General features: G+C 40.1%; 1 long non-coding RNA gene across 1 annotated transcript; it reads right to left on the bottom strand.

Moving 5' to 3' along the window:
* On the bottom strand, positions 6,101 to 13,056 carry LOC109849186. The gene is made up of 2 exons (XR_002249020.1): positions 12,349 to 13,056; positions 6,101 to 6,601 (listed from the first exon to the last, which is right to left on the bottom strand). It is a non-coding gene; the product is annotated as an uncharacterized LOC109849186 (long non-coding RNA).

Here is a 15,365-nt window from a genome sequence, read left to right on the forward strand (position 1 = left end):
CTACCTTGAGCAAGCTTCAGGAATGAGATCTTGACAGGTTGAAGGCCAAGTATGCGGACTTGTTTTCGGAGATCACGGGACTACCACCACGTCGAGGTGTAGAGCATGAGATTATATTGACCGGTGAGAGTTTCTTGCCAAATATAGCCCTATACCGCACATCAGTACAGGAGTCTGAGGAGATCAAGAAGCAAGTTCAGGAGATATTGGAGACGGGAGTGATTGTGACGAGTTGTTCGCCTTGTGGGTCACCAGTGTTGTTGGTGCCCAAAAAGGATGGAGGCTGGCGCATGTGCGTGGATTATCGGGCGCTCAACAAGATAACCATAAAGAATCGCTACCCATTGCCGCGGATTGATAATCTTATGGAGCAGTTGGATCTGAGCGAGGTTCTTCACAAAGTTGGATCTGAAGTCTGGCTATCATCAGGTGAGGATTCGGGAGGACGACACTTGGAAGACGGCGTTCAAGACCACGCAGGGCCTGTTCGAGTGGTAGGTGATGCCATTTGGATTATGTAATGCTCCGGCGACTTTTATGAGACTCATGAATGATTTATTACGACCTTTCATAGAGGATTTTGTGATTGTGTACCTTGATGATATCTTGGTGTACAGCATGACCTGGGAGGAGCATCTTGTTCATGTGGATCAGGTGTTTGGAGTGTTGCAGGACGGACAACTGAAGCTCAACGGGAAGAAGTACGAGTTTAGGAAGGGCGAGTTGGTGTATCTTGGCTTCATCGTGGGGAAGGGCCAGAGGAGGATAGATCCGGGTAATGTGGAGGTGATCACAAAGTGGCTGACACTAAGGACAGTGAATGAGGTGAGGAGCTTCATGGGGGCTTGCCAGTATTTACGTAAGTTCATTCGACATTTTTCGACTTATGCGGCACCGTTACATGGCCTCACAAAGTCTAAGGTTCCGTTCGAGTGGGGGGAGGACGCATGAGGAGGCTTTTCAGTTGCTAAAGAGGAAGATCTCAGAGGCACCGGTGTTGGCATTGCCGAAATTGCAGCGGACTTTCGAGGTGGAGACCGACGCGTTTAGTTATACGATGGGCGCGGTGTTAATTCAGGATGGGAAGCCGATGGAATACCATTCTGAGATGTTTTCGGATGCCATTGCGAATTACCCGACCTACGACAAGGAGTTCTATGCACTGTATCAAGCAATTAAGCATTGGAGGGTGTAGTTGTTGGGGAAGGAGGTGATTGTGCACTCGGATCACAAGCCGTTGGAGTTCTTACATGCTGAGACGAAGCTACAGCAGGCACGGCATATGAAGTGGATGTCTTATTTGATGGCTTTCAACATCATTATTAGGTACAAGAAGGGGGCGACGAACAAGTTGGCCGATATGTTATCTCGTCCGCCGGCAAGGTCTTTATTGGTAGTGACGCGCATTCAGCCCTTGGTTCCGTTGGAGTATGTACAGCTGTATGCATCTAGTAGAGACTTCGGTAGTGTGTTTGAGCAGGCAAAGACTGGTCGAAGGGGGGAGTGTACACTTGGAGAGGATGGCTTGTTGTATCGTGGGACATCACTATGCATTCCGGAGGATGGTGATAGGTTGCAATGGATTCGGGAAGCACATACCTTGCGTGTGCAATGGCATTTTGGGATTCAAAAGATGCTTCTCAATCTACGGCGATATGTGTTTTGGCCACGGATGCTTGATGATGTGACCAAGTATGTTGGAGGGTGTAAATTATGCTGTATTTCGAAGCCTTCTAATAGGAAAAGGAGATTGTACCTACCATTACCAGTTCCTTCCAGGCCGTGGGAGAGCATTTCTATGGATTTTCTAGGAGGGTTGCTAACTATAAAGCACGAGCATGACTATTTGTACGTTATGGTGGACCGGTTCAGTAAGATGGTGATCTTGATTCCTTGTAAGAAGACCGTGACGAGAGCGGGTGCAGCGCAGTTGTTCTTTGAGCATGTGTGAAAGCACTTTGGATTGCCGAGTTTAATTATTTCGAATCGAGACAGCCGGTTTCTCGGACAATTTTGGGATTCTTTGTGGAGTTTGATGGACACTAAACTGAAGAAGAGCACGGCCTTTCATCCACAAACAGACAGGCAAACAGAGGTACTCAACCGGACTATGGTGCACATGTTATGGGGGTATAATTCTAGGCATCCCAAGACTTGGGATGAGAGCTTACCATATTTGCAGTTTGCTTTTAATCGGGCGATTCATGGATCTTTGGGAAAATCACCATTTGAGACTTGTTATGGATTCTTACCGCCGAGTCCGTTTGATATTGTGTTTTTGAGTGAAGCCGCGGCAGACGGTAAGGAGGGGAATGAACAACAACGTACTCAACGATTTCTGGAGAAGATCGCGCATATTCATGCCTCGGTTGAAGCACAATTGAAGAAATCACAAGCTAAATACAAGGCGAAACATGATCAACATCGAGTTCCTTGTAATTTTGGTAAAGGTGATATGGTATGGTTAAAATTGGGTAAGGAACGGCTAAAAGGAGAAGGGAAGAAGTTGAAGCCTATTCGGTATGGTCCGTTTTGGATTCTCGATCAGATTGGCGATAACGCTTTCAGACTAGATTTGTCGCCTTAGTTAGGCATGTATTCGGTGATCAATGCCGAGTATTTAAAGTTGTTTGAGCCTCCATTATTGGATGATGAAGGTGACGACAAGACGATCTTATCGCATGTTGAAGACTTGTGGTTTGATAGAGAGGAGCCGCTAAAAGAAGATTGCATTTTGGAGCGGAAGACGACCACGACGAGGTGGGGGACGAAGGAGTCGTTTCTCATTGGACGTCAAGGTCAGGTTCCTAGCAAGGCTAAGTGGTTCAACAGAGAAGGAGGGGCTCGCGAGTTCCCTCAGCTGAAGTTCTAACTTGAACGGGACTTCAAGTTTCTAAAGGGGGAACCCATGATACGGGTGTATCTTCTCTTCGGGAACTTAGCGATCCTCATCAGAAGTGTGAGGATAGATGATTCATATGGTATCTTGAGAATGGAGACATGGAAGAAGTCGTCGGGGGCGGCAACGTCGAAGACTGCAGGAACGAACAGAAGAAGGCTGCTGGTGCTTCTGCGGGCGACCGCCTGCACGAAGCTCTAGGCGGTCGACCACCACGGTCGACCGCACGTTTCCGGTCGACCGCCACGGTCGACCGCGCCATGACTGTAATCAAAACTGCTCTCGGGTTTTTGGTTTGGTCGATAGCGAATCAGCCACGGTCGACCGTGAGACTTTCACGGTCGACCGTCGCGGTCGACCGTGACGCAGTTTTGGGCCTGGGCCTCGTTTCCTGCACTGTTTAGGATTTCTATTTGATATAAATAGAAACACGACTTTCCTAGGGTTTAGGAGCCAGATTGTAACTAAAAAGAGATCAGGGAGCTTGTTCTTTGATCTAGAGAGATTGTGAGAGAGAGATTTGTAATCTATTAATTCTCATAATCTAGAGAAGGTATTTTCCTTCGCCCAAATCAACTCTTTTGTGTGTTCTCCTGTTATTTTCTTCGCAACCCACTCTTGATAATTCCGCGATCAATGGTGCTCGCACGGCAACTCGTATCAGAGTCTATTCACAACAAGTACAACTATAAGGGATCTATTCGCAATAAAAAGTACTGGATACATGCAAAGACCATATAAGGGATCAATTCGCAATTAACCTATACTTTATGTACCAGAGCACAAGTATTTAGGCAACCTTAAACTAGATACATGCAAAGACCATATAGCCTTGACTCTTCGAACACATTTCAAGCTGAAACATACTTTTATGCATACACCGCTTGTCGCTAATAAAATGCACCTGGTATTTAGGTATAATTCAGATATACTTGATTGCTATCGAAGTGTCATACCTTTTATCAACAACATGCACTCTGGCATATACTTAATCCACTCATAAACTAATATTCGGTTAGAAACAATATAAATAGCTACTAGCTAGGAATATATTTTGGATTCCTACTCCTACCTTTTGAAAGCCTCCTTCAGTGATTATATGTAGAACTTAAAGCAATATGCTTCGGCCACTGTTGATAAAAACAAACAAGAACTACGGATCGAAGATCATGAAGGATGCTCGTCCCTCCACTCACGGAAAGCAAATAAAACACTTTCATTCAACATATAGTAACAAATCTACTAATAATATTACTATTAGGGGTTTTTGTCTTTTAGCTCAAAATTATACCCCCACTTATTTATAAACTCATTTAGTTTCATAAATATTTATGCACCCAAGATACATCATCCCACTTATTTTTAAACCCGATCCTTATAATATAAGGTATTTATGCATAATATTTCTCAAAATTCTCAAAATACATATCCTTTAATCTGTAAATAGATCTACGAATCTCAGAACAAAGGAAATGACCCTTCTCTTGGCTTTATTCTCCAATTTTGTCCAACAATCACTAGCTTCTGAAGGTCTACAAGTCCTTGTAAGGATATTCGTCGTCCATCTCCACGGCCACTTTGAGGTTTTGTCCCCCTCTGGTTCTTTTTTGCCGCCACCACCAGCACCGCTAGACGCCATGGGCAAGGGCAGGTTGTTGGGGAGGTTGTTAGGAGTGACATGGTGGGGGTAATTGATAGCGGCAAGGCCGGTGGTGATAATGGCGACGTCATTTAGGAACACGGCTTACAAGAGGCTACCGTTGGAGGAGGAGAAGGAGGTGTATATGGCGGCGGATACTATTGGACTTATGGGTCAGTCATCACCACCACCAACGCAGTAGCCCAAATGATGGGTTTCATGGGTTGCCGCCAAAATTGATAAATAATGTGTAGTTGCCCACTAAGGTTTATGGTTGGGCTGCTAGAGGAGGAAGAGATCTTTATTAGAGATTGTCGAGATTATTCTTTAGGATTTCTTATCTTTTCTTCTTCCTTCATTTATCATTTTATGGGTTTTACTTCTTTTTCCCCTTTTTCTTTTTATTGCTCATCTGGAAACATGTTTGCTAGTAACATTTGAGAAGCTTGTACAATTATATAAATTCTTGGTTCTTCTATGATGATAAGAGTTTGTGATGGTAATGCTGCAACAATTAAGTACCTTGGGAGCTATTGTAGTACTACAATTCTTCATAACTTACATAGTGTAGCATCTTATTTATACAATGTCCGATCAACGTGTAGCACTTTATGCTAAAGAGTAACACCTTATTTGGAAGTATAGCTCCTTACACAACTATATAGCTCTTTATTGCTAAACCATAGCTCTTTATTGTCTCTGAAAATGTTGAAAATAAATCAATTGAGTAATCTTTTTGAATAGTAAAAATGGGTGACCATGTATATAGTTGTTTATTCAATTTTTTTATAACTTTCAATTGCACTCTCGTTTATACAATGTCTGAGCGAAGTATAGCACTTTATGCCAAAGCGTAGCTTCTTATTTATAAAGCATAGCTCCTTATACAATTGTATAGACTTTATAGCAGAAGTGTAGCTCGTTATTGATAAAGTATAGCTCTTTATTGTCTTTGAAAATATATAAAATAAATCGAGTCGGTAGTTTTTATCAATGAAAATGTGTGACATTGTATATATTATCACACGTTTACATTGCTCAAAAGAAAACTGATATGATTTATTTTAATAAGTTTTAAAATTTTTAGAGAGCATAAAAAGCTATACTTTATTAATAAAGAGATATACTATGGTCATAAAGAGATATACTTTGGAATAAAGATCTATACTTTCACAAAAAGGTGCTACACTTCAGTATACAGAACTATACTTTTTCAAAAACTAAAAAATTAAGAGTGGACCTCTCATCAACATGAATAATCGATCAAACAACACATTGTATACATCACCACACATTTACATTGCTCAGAAAAAACTAATTTGATTTATTTCACTAAGTTTCAGAATTTTTAGAGAACATAAAGAGCTATACTTTATCAATAAAGAGCTCTACTTTTTCGAAAGCTAGAAATTTGAGAGTGGACCTCTCGTCGATATTAATAATCGATCGAACAACACATTGTATATATCATCACACATTTATATTGCTCAGAAAAAACTAATTTGATTTATTTTACTAAGTTTTAGAATTTTCAGAGACCATCAAGAGCTATACTTTGTCAATAAAGAGTAAAGAGCTATACTTTGCAATAAAGAGTTATACTTTCACAAAAAGATGCTACACTTCAGTATAAATAGCTATACATTTTTAAAAAAATAGAAAATTGAGAGTGGACTTCTCATCGACATGAACAATCGATCGAACAACACGTTGTATACATCATCACACGTTCACATTGCTTAAAAAACCGATTTGATTTATACTCAGTGTCCAAAATCACCACTACCCAAAATCACCACTACAAAATCAACACAACATGAAACAATCAAATACACAGATCTTAAACAATACAACTTCAAAAATAAGGACATCCTAGACATATATATTCAGAGTCTGCTTCCTAGGTAAAAGCATTTTCTAGCAAATTTTCTGATTCCTCTGAGATAAATGCAATAGAGATCTTTGATCAGAAAAGTGCACACTCATTCTGATAAATGAATAGAGTTGTGTCATTAATGATGGAATGTATGTATCATATCATGAAAATGTCACAATCTAAGCTCCTACACAAACAAATGGCACAATCAATGATTATATGATAAATTAATAATATTTTAATAAAAACTACACCAATACTTTTAATGAACTGATTTTACTTACACAAGGACACATTCTTTGATACTCCACAAGCATAATAATATGGATAGCATGTCCACATTTTATATTACATAAACTATATAATTTGCAAAACATAATAAATAATGAAATTATATGACAAATGATATGTTTCAAAGCAAAGAAGGTATAATTAAGTTCCTAAATCGATTTATATTGATTTATACTTGATTACTTAAAAATACAGGACACATATGACAACGAGTCCTCCAATTCAATGCAGCAGGCCAATCTTTCACAAGGGAACCAAACATTCAAAGAAATTAATAAAATTCATGATATGACAATAATTTTAGAGAAATTAATAAAATTTACTTACTTAGTAGTCTTAGTTTTTGTTTGGGAATAACCCCTCGATTTACTTCTACTAGACATCTTTGACAACCTATTGACAAGAATTTCAAAAAAATATAAAATAATTATTATGAATCTCCTAGCCGCAGGCTTAGTACCTTTATAAATCAGAAAAATTAATTATTAATTGTCAAATTTACCTAAACGTTCTCTACGATAGTGGTCTTTTCTCCTTCGCCGGAAAGTTGAACTATTTGGCATTGTATTGCACCAAAATAAGAGTGAGAAAGGTGTGTAGTGCCAAAGTAAGAGTGACACGATGCGTTTATGCAAACTAGAGAGATTAAGGACAATTATTTTCAAAGATTTTGAGATCGATTTGGGAGTTTTGAGGTTTGAGAATCGCACTCAGGGATCTATGGATTGCTATATTTGGGAAAGTAAAACGAAGGAGGGAGAGGGAGAGACTGGTTGTAATTGGGGGAAAAGGTAGTTTAGAAATTTTTAATTTTATTGGGTAAATATAGTATAACAAATGAGTGTATTATACAAATTGGGTTTAAAAATAAGTGGGATGAGATGCATTAGGTGTATTGATGTTTGGAAAAGTAGATGAGTTTTTAAATAAGTAGGGGTAAAACTTTGGGTTAAAAGAGAAAAACCCCTTATTATTATTACTACCATTATTATAAAAGTCTGTTGTCATGTTAAAATATTTCTTTCAAAATTGGTCTTTAAAAAAAAAAAAACACACACACACACATATATATAATATATATATATATATATATATATATATATATATATAATATATATATATATATATATATATATATATATATTCATGCTTACATGCGTAAACTGTACCAATTAAAATCTTCTCATAACCCCCAATCTTATTAAATCAAACCAATTATTTGTTAGTCAAAATGAAGAAGTGGAGAGAGAAGCAGCAGAAAGTTCAGGAGAATCGGCCAGGCGGTCGACGCGCAGTCAGTGGCGGTCGACCGCCGAACGTGCATAGGAGGATAGTAGGATTCGGATCTGAAGGCGGTCGACCGTGGCGGTCGACCGCGCAAACCCTGTAGGCGATTTAACTCTCGAGATGAGGTTCGTCGACCGTGGTGGTCGACCGTGAGTTTCCTGTAGGATATTTGTTCTCTATCATTATTCTGGTCGACCGTCACGGTCGACCGCGGTACCTGCACGGTCGACCGCCGCGGTCGATCGTGAGTTGTTTTTTGGGCTGGGCTTGGTTTTTGACCCAGTTTGTTTGAGAGCTGATATAAAACTCTAATTAGAATTAGTTAGGGTTAAGCAAGGACGTTTTTTGAGCAGTCTTTTGGAAAGCAATGACGTTTTTTGAGTAGTCTTTTGGAAAGAATTGTTGCATCTAATTGTGGGAGATTTGTGAGAGATCAAGAGCTTTGTTTTAGGGTTTGATCGGTGAGATTTGTAACTCTATTTGTATTCTCTTGATTTTCTAATAGTAAGAACTCCCCCCCCCCTCCTTGCCCCGTGGACGTAGGCAACTTGTCGAACCACGTAAATAGTTTATTCTTGCTGTGATTGTGATTCGTTTAGTGGTTGTGATTTATCTCGAGTTACTTTTCGTGTCGCCTCGAAGCTTCCACCGCACACAACAATTTGTATCAGAGCTTCTGGTTAGACTTGGGAGCTTGTTCGAAGGATTCGCTGTTGAATTCTTATTTGAAGAGTTAGATCGACAACATAGGAGAATCAAGCACATCAGGTTCGTCTCTTACGAAGACGATACATAGTTTGAGTATCAATAACATGAAGATTAATGTTCTGAAGTTTGACGGAAAGATCAATTTCGGTTTGTTGAGGCGCCAGGTGATGGATGCGTTGGACGCTCAAAACTTGGGAGAGACTCTTGAGTTGCAAGAGAAACCTGCTGATATGGAAGAAAAGGATTGGAAGAAGATGAATAGTAGGACGTGTGGAGTTATTCGGTCATGCTTGACGCTGGATCTTATTTATGATATTATGAACGAGACGTCGGCTAAGAGAATGTGGGAAACACTCATTGAGAAGTACCTTACGAAGAGCATTGAGAATCGACTTTACTTGAAGAAGAGGTTTTATCAGTTCAAAATGAAGAGGGGAGTTTCCATCAGGGAGCATGTTAACAACTTCACAAAGCTACTTTCAGATATGGCCAATGTGGATATCATGGTTGAGGATGAAGACAAGGCGATGCTACTTTTGTGTTCGTTGCTCGAGGATAATTATGGTACTTTTGTCCTAACTATGATTAATGGAAGAACTACTGTTAGTTATAAAAAGGTGACCTCAGTGTTGGTGAATTATGAGTTGAGGAAGAGTGTCGATGAACCCTCCGAGAAGGCATCGGGATATGCATTAGTAGTTCATGGTCGTGGTTCAAACTGAAGCAGGAGGTCGCAGTCTAGAGGTGCACATCATGGATTCGTAGGAATCAGTGTGCTTTTTGTAAAGATGATGGACATTAGAAAGCTGAATGCCCAAATTTAGATCGAGCCGAGAAGAATAAGGGGAAAGCTGTACAAGCTTCAGAGGTGAATGTTGTCAAGACTAGTGGCAACAATTCGGATTCGGATTCTTCAGGCTATTCGTTATCCGCACTACCATCAGTTTGTGATGCCGACTCTACCGAGTGGATATTGGATTCAAGTGCTTCTTACCATATTTGCCCTAGGAGGGATTTGTTCTCCAGCTTTCAGGAGTTAGAAAGAGAGGATATTATGCTCATGGGTAATGGACATACATGCTCTTTTGGTGGTATTGGTACCGTTCGGATTAAGATGAGTGACAGGATGATGCGAGAGTTGGATAATGTAAGGTTCGTTCCACAATTGAATATGAACATCATTTCACTTGGAGCTTTGGAGGCAGTAGGCTATATGGTGATCTTAGTGGATGCATGTTTGAAGGTCACATTGGGGTCCATGATTATGATGAAGGGTGTCAGAATGAGCAATTTATATTATTTTCTTGGAAGCATAACAATTGATAGGGAGCTGACGACTTCATCAGATTCGGCTAGACTGTGGCGTTGTTTGATGCTGGGTTATTTGATTGGTAATGTCGTGCATAGGTTGTTGAGGAGTGTGTTGACCTGCAAATGGAAGTCATTTGAGCACATTGGGATAAGCGAGAAGACCGTGGTGGATCTTGGCATTTCTATCCATCATTCGAGGCGTCTTCTGAGAGGTGTTCATTCAGGCATTCGGGGGCCTTCCAAGGGAGCATTATTGGGAGGTATTAGGTATGTGGTTTCCGCAGTTGAAGATTGTTCTAGGCATTAGTGGGTTGCAACCAAGTCCCGTTGGTGTAAAGTCCTAGAAGCCCACAACATATGAAGGAAGTGTGTTGATAGAAAGGTAACCCAACGTTCTGATTATGGTAGGGGTTCTTTCTTGTGTTTGTGCCGAGCTCACGGCAATAGAAGACACTTCATTGGTGTGGAAACTTTATGGCGACGTGATGAGATGGCAGATTTGGGGAGCTGTTCTTTTCTGGAGGAGGATCAGCGTTTGATGTCGAGCATTGGTATCGGTGTGCGGGCTACGACATGTTTAGGCTATCTTATGCATAGGTTACCGACTGTTGCATGTAGAGATTTTGGATCTGGTGGAGCTGCTTTAGATTTTGGGTTACGTTGGATGTTTGGCTACTCAGCACTTGGTCATATCGTGGATGTGAGATTTGATCCGATAGCATATTTAGGAGTCAGAGGCGTATTTGATTATCAGGTATTGGCTTCTGACTTTGTTCTGAACAGGTATGTCACATTTGACTCTCGGTAGGTGGAGAGTGATGATCAGATCATTAGGACATCGTAGCGGGTGGAGAGTGATGCTACTCCACGCTGGGTGGAGACTCCAGATCATACTGCATCATTTGGGATTCTAGCTGATATGACACAGATTGAGAATCATGTTGATTTGGATGCAGATGATAGGTTGATCGATTCGAGTGTAGCTGATAGATGGATTCTGGATATGGCCATTGGTTCATCTCAGGTGAAGATGTTTGGATTGTTTCAGTTTGGGACCATTGGAGGTGCTATCAGCCGTAGACTTAATCGTGATATTGGAGAAGGGTTGCGAACTCTTCTAGTAGATTGAGGCCTTTGGAGGCCATTTGGGTGAACTACGTTCGGCTTGATTGCTTGGGCAAGAGGATATGTAGGCAGTCTTTCAGATGCAGCCGGTTTGATTTCAATGGGGGGATCGTGTTTCAGCTCTAGTTTGGATCCCGGACTTGTTGTGGATTGAGTCCGTTGTCGTGGGGTATTTCCACGATGTCCTGGACGCAACAGGGACTATTGGATGATTTCGTGTCGGCTCAGTTTTGGTAAAAACATTCGCCGAGGTGGAGAATTGAAGAAGTGGCGAGAGAAGCAGCAAGAAGTTCAGGAGACGACCGCGAACGTGCACAAGAGGGCAGTAGGATTCGGATCTGAAGGCGGTCGACCGTGACGGTCGACCGCGCAAACCCTGTAGGCGATTTAACTCTCGAGATGAGGTTCGGTCGATCGTGACAGTCGACCGCGAGTTTCCTGTAGGATATTTGTTCTCTGTCATTTGGTTCAATCGACCACTACGGTCGACCGCGATACCTGCACGGTTGACCATCGCGGTCGACCGCGAGTTATTGTTTGGGTTGGGCTTGGTTTTTGACCGGGTTCATTTGAGAGCTGATATTAATAATTGTATGTACACTAGAATATAGTATACTATATTATCTATGTTAATACTATACTGCTAACGGAAACCTACTTAAAAAGAGTATTATTATTATTATTATTAAAACTATGCTATGCTATATAAACTACTAAAGAAAAGAGTAAATACAATACATGTAAACAAAACATACCTATTAAAAAGCTATTCAAGTTCTTAACCATGTTCATAACCTCCAATTAAATATACTATGGATAACCACACTTACTCATGAATAGAATTCATGATTGTACTGTTGTAATCCCTATTATCACATTAATCCTCACTCAAAGCCATTGAAATTCCAAACTCGATCTTTCTCTATAGATGCACAATAAAATCATAGATAATCTTATTCCAAATTCCAAACTCTTTCTCTAGTATTCGAATACCTATTGGCAAATGTTAGCTTGACTCGGTCATGGATGACCAAATCAACCACGGTTTCTCAGTAGAGAGAATCGTGGAGAATGGGAAAATTGGGGTTTGTTGAGAGATTTTCTCTCAGAGGCGGATTGAGGGGGGTGGAGATAATGGGATTTATGGCCTATATAAAGGAGTGTAATCTACTTACAGAAACACAACGAAATAGAAGAATCAAGCCCTCTTACCCATTACCGGAGCCCCCCTCAACGAAATCCATTCCTTTTCTCTTCTTCTCTGTGATCAAACACTGGTATCAAAGCCTGTCGATCTCATCGCCACCCTCTCGAGCTCTGCGTCAATCGGTCACCTCAACGACTCTGCTTCGACGATCAATCGATAGACGACGACAAGGCTGCGACTTCGACGGCTGCTAAAAGAGATCGAATCACTGGATATAGTATCGTCGCACCGTCGGTTTCCGCCGTCAAACGACGACGTCGGAGGTTTCGCCGTCAACCCTTTTGCCCTAGGTTCTGGATCTGATTTTTTTGCTGCTCAAGGAAAGGAGTTTGAAGTGGTGCCTTAGATACGAGCAAGCCCTCGTTTGAGCAAGCCCACGTTCACTTCAAGAGATGAGCAGCCAAGTTTTCAAGAGGCCCACAACAAATCACACCCAGGCCTAGTTACAAGACCCATGTTACAAGGCTTGACCATCTTTTAATTTGTTAAAGCAAAGCCCACCTTCAATCAAAGCCCGTCCATTTGTTATTAGTTAAGCAGAGCCACTTAAAAAAAATTGTAGTTGTTCAGAAATCCTATCCAGTGGAATCCAACGATAGCAGCAGCTCATCTCCACGATTCAAACTCAATCAACTTCGACAAGTGCTGATCCAATCAACATCGTTGAGTGACGACCTCGCTTTAATTGGATCTTTATTTATCAGCACACAAGAATCAGGTTCATTTTACCTTATTTATTTAATTTTATCTAACTTTATTTTTTATTTTAGAATAATTGTCAAAATATCAACCTTATACATATTTTAAAATTGAATTTAGTTTTAGTTCTTTACCGAATGGCTAGTAAACTCGTTCTATCAGAACTAGGCAAAATTAACAAATTTAATGGCAGTAATTATGATATGTGGCATAGAAAAATAGGATATGCTCTTATTCATGACAACATTGATGATATAATCAAAACCACTGCTCCAACCCTTACTGATAAATCTACACCTAAAGAAAAGAAAGGGTTTGAACAGTGGAAATCGAAAGATAAAAATGCGAAAAGTCGTATGCTCATGTTCATGGAAGATAACTTAATCAAAGTTTTTGAAACTTATAAGACTTCCATGGACATGTGGAATGCAATAAAAGAAAAATACGACACTGCTTCTGAAGTTAACATCCAACTACTCTTGCATAAGTATAATTCTTATCGTATGCAAGAGGGAGACAATGTCGTAGAGCATATAAATAAAATGATTGTCATGGCTAAGAACTTATCCACTGTTGGGACCGAAATCCCGGAAAGAATGCAAGTGCAACCATTTTGAATAGTCTTCCCCCTTCACTTGTTGTGGCTGCCACCACATTAAGAATGAATCCTGCCATTAAGTCTGTCACTGATCTTCCTATGCACCTAGCGATAGAACAGGACTTAATAGCCAGTAGGAAGGAACCAGAACTGAATATGGTGCAGCAAGAGCTGAATTATGTCCGCCAGAGACATAATGCTGGAAGCTATAAAAACCCTGGTTTTAGTAAACCACAACCACAAGGACCGAAATCGCAGCAGTTCAAGAGAAAGAAAGTACCCCGCGGAGCCTGCTACAATTGTGGAAAGTTCGGACATTTCAAACCCAATTGCCCACAATGTGAAAAGCAGGAGAATAAGGGAGGCTATAAGCATCTAGAACAAGGGGGTACTAGCAAAAGAGAATTCGTCGGTGTGACGGAATGTAATGCTGTGATGACGGATATCAGTGGTTGGTGGATCGACTCCGGTGCGACTAGGCATATCGCAAAGGACAAGAATGGAATCGTAGAATTCACCGAGCTGAAGAAAGGAGAACAGAGAATCTATATGGGAAATAATACCTATCTCGATGTAGAAGGTATTGGTTCGTATAGATTGGATCTTGGGGACAGCATTCTTATCCTCAAAGATGTGTTCTATGCGCCAGGAATTCGACGCAATCTGATCTCTGTTCCCAGCTTGATGAAGAAAGGACTGAAAGTGAGGTTCTATAATAACAGGGTTTCTATAGGCAAGAATAATAAAGTGTATGCTATGGGAAAATATGAGCCCGAGCATGAATTATGCATTCTTCCAGTAGTTTGTAATAATTCTGATAATAAAATTTCGAATTTGAACTACTTGTCCTGTTATATTTCTGAATCTGAATTGTGGCATTCTAGACTAGGACATGCTAGTATTTTAAAAATAAAAGAAATTATCAGAATGAACTTGCTTCCTGCACTATCTAATGTTCAATTGCCACCATGTGAACATTGTTTAACTGGTAAAATGACTAGAAAACCTTTTGTTAGCGGACATAGAGCCAATGAACTTTTAGGGTTGATACACTCGGATATTTGTGGTCTCCTAAGTATCAAAACTCATAGTAATAAAGAATATTTTATTACTTTTATTGATGATTATTCCAAGTTTGTACACGTCTATCTTATATCCAAAAAATTAGAAGCTTTTGACTGCTTTAAGAGATATAAGACAGAAGTTGAAAACCAACTTGGATTGAATATCAAAATTTTGAGAACTGATAGAGGTGGAGAATATAATTCTAAGGAATTTGAAAGTTATTGTATTCTGCATGGAATTAAAAGGCATACAACAATGTCGTATACGCCACAACAGAATGGTGTTGCTGAAAGAAAAAACAGAACATTATTAAATGTAGTTAGATGCATATTGTCTCATTCTGGTCTCTCTAAAAACTTTTGGGGAGAAGCATTGTTAACTGCAAACTATATTTTAAATAGAATTCCCACCAAATCAGTTATATCTACACCTTATGAATTATGGAATGGGAGGAAACCTAATTTGAGTCATCTCAGGAAGTGGGGATCTATAGCCCATGTTGTCATTCCATGTCAACTTAGAGATAAGTTGGATTTTAAAACAATAAAGTGTAAATTCATAGGGTATTCAGAAAAGTCAAAAGGTTATAAGTTCTACAATAAAGAAAAAGGAGTCATTGAAAGCAGAGATGCTACATTTCTAGAGAATCTAGAGGAAGAG

The sequence above is a fragment of the Asparagus officinalis genome, chromosome 7 (genome assembly GCF_001876935.1).
Source record: "Asparagus officinalis chromosome 7, Aspof.V1, whole genome shotgun sequence".
In the NCBI taxonomy this organism is placed as follows: Eukaryota; Viridiplantae; Streptophyta; class Magnoliopsida; order Asparagales; family Asparagaceae; genus Asparagus; species Asparagus officinalis.